We start from the raw sequence: 2,535 nt of genomic DNA, 5'->3' as shown, positions 1-2,535 counted from the left end.
ATCTACTTGGCCACGGAGTTACAGTCCAAGGCGAATGTCCTCACCATCCATACATGGCCAGACAAGATTAATTCTAAAATAAAATCCAATATAGTCAATCTTAAACAGCAATGTCCCATTTCTGGAAGTGAGTTAAACCTTGCTTGGAATTTGCCGTCTAGTCCAGAATGCTCTTATATCAAGTAAAGGTAAACTTTTTAATATATGATTCATTATATAATAACCTTATATAAAAATATTGATCTTTTTTTTCTTTTTTTAACATCGTGCTTTTTTATTAATAGTAAGAGCCAGGGTTGGTTTTTGCAGCCCAGCCGAGGCTGGCTCCTTCGGCGACTGGCACGCTCAAACTCCAGCCCTTGAATGGCATAGGGTTTGGTCGGTGTGTGTGGGTTCCTGGGGCCTGCCAAAGTGTCGGGCTAACCTCCTGCCCTTCAGGACTCAGACAGGAGCACTGTAAGCCATTACTGGGGAGACTCAGGGCCAGGTGGTCGAAGGTCAGGTACACCAGCCTGAGGGCTCAACCCGGGCCCTCACCCTCAGTGCACACACCTTCAGCTTTGGGCACTTCCCCAGAATCGCACATCATCTGACCGTCCCCCAACCTTGGCAGTTTTGTTTCTCTCCCGACCAAACTTCATCTTCCGGATCATCAGGGACAGGAACAGGGTGGCAGTTAGTGCGGCTCATAAATAACCTTTTCAGCACAACCTGATTGAAGGTGGAGTTGGTCCAGTCTGGCCAGAAACCTGTACAGCTTGACTAGCAGCCACAGGTAGATGTCCTGGCTCTTGGGCTCCTTGCGCTGAACCTTTCGGTCCTTGTGGCGAATGTCAACACCCACGATGGCGTTTCCTGCTCCCTAGCCAATAATTTGCTGGTTTGTCTGTGCCATTTCAAGATCAAGTGTAGACTTTAGAATTGCATAGTATTTTCTGTGCTGTGGTAGATTTCTTTGCCTCTCCCAATTTAAGTAAAGCACATTCAAGTAGCTTTTTTCTATTTGTTCATCTTCCACAGACAAACAGGCAAAGAATGGTTCAAAAAATGATGCTGATAATCCCCAGTTTAGTGTCAAAGCCAGATTTCCAGTTGAATCACAGATAAATTCTTTTTAATTTAACATTGAGCAATTGATTGTTAGTAGCAATAGCTACGTATCGATGATTATCACATACATTATTTCATTTCTTGCTTTGTAAAGTTTTGGTGCTTTATATATGATATGCTTTTTTGTTCGTTCGTTTGCCTGTTTCTCCCTCCTCTCCCTCCTCCCCTCCCTCCTCCTCCTTCCTTTCCTTCCTTCCTTCCTTCCTTTTTTCTTTGCTTTTGCTTCTTTTTTTCTTTTTTTATTAGATATATTTCTTTTACTATATTTTCAAACGTTATTCCCTTCCTGGGTTTCCTGCCCACAATCCCCATTCCATCCCCCCCCCCCCCACACGGGCATCCATCTCTATACATCCCCTTTATTGACCCCCCCTAACTGGGGTCACAACTTTAACTTGGGACCAGGCCTCCTGTGTGCCTGGTCAAGGCTATTCTCCTGCTATATGCTACATATGTAGTTGGAGCCCCTGGTTAGTCCATGTATATTCTTTTGGTAGTGGTTTAGTCCTGGAGAAGCTCTGGTTGGTTGGCATTTGTTGTTTTTATGGGATTAAAAGCTCCTCCAAGCTCTTTCTATACTTCCTCTAATTCTCCAAGGGGTCATGTTCTAGTTCAGTGTTTTGCTGATAGCATTGACCTCTGTATTGAGAATGCTGATGTGTCTCAGGAGAGATATGTCCGTCCCTTTCCATGTAAGCATTTTTAGCTTCACTGAATCTTACCTTAGTTTTGGTGGCTGTCAGATATAGGGCCACATGTGGGTCCAGGCTCTGAAAGCCATTCCTTGAGTTATTGTCTAAACTTTGTTTTTCCATATCCCCTCTATGGATATTTTCCCCTTTTAAGAAGGATTGGGAGTATCACATTTTGGTCATCCTTCATTTTGAGCTTCCTGTGGTCTGTGGATTTAATCTTAGGTAATTTGAGCTTTTTTGGCTAAAATCCACTTATCCAGTCTTTGGATTTGCATTTCCCTGATGGCTTAAGGATGTTGAACATTTCTTTAGGTGTTTTTTGTGCATTTTGATAATCTTTCACCTGAGAATGGTTTGTTTGGCTTCTTCCCCCATTTTAATAGGGTTATTTGCTCTGAGCCCAACTTCTTGAGTTCTTTGTATATTTTGACATTAGCCCCTCTATTAGATGTAGGGTTGGTAAAGATTTTTTCCAATCTGTTGGTTGCTATTTGTCTTAATAAGAAATTTTTGCCTCATGTAGTTTTGGTAGTTTTATGATATCACATTTGTCGATTTTGGTCTTAGAGTATAAACCATTGGTGTTTTGTTCAGGAAAATTTCCAGTGCCCATGTGTTCAAAGACTCTTCCACTTTTTGTTTCTATTAGTGTGTAGTGCATCGGTTTTGATGTGAGGTCCTTGATCCACTGGACTTAAGCTTGTGCGTGGTGATAAGCATGGATCGATCT

The 2,535-nt window shown here is 42.3% G+C and overlaps 1 pseudogene; it reads right to left on the bottom strand.

Annotated features, from left to right (window-relative positions):
- Positions 1 to 212: 212 nt before the first annotated feature.
- On the bottom strand, positions 213 to 1,925 carry LOC116887836 (annotated as a pseudogene).
- Between the last annotated feature and the right edge of the window lie 610 nt (positions 1,926 to 2,535).

The sequence above is a fragment of the Rattus rattus genome, chromosome X (genome assembly GCF_011064425.1).
Source record: "Rattus rattus isolate New Zealand chromosome X, Rrattus_CSIRO_v1, whole genome shotgun sequence".
NCBI classification, from domain to species: domain Eukaryota; kingdom Metazoa; phylum Chordata; class Mammalia; order Rodentia; family Muridae; genus Rattus; species Rattus rattus.
This window is presented reverse-complemented; position numbering and strand designations above follow the sequence as displayed.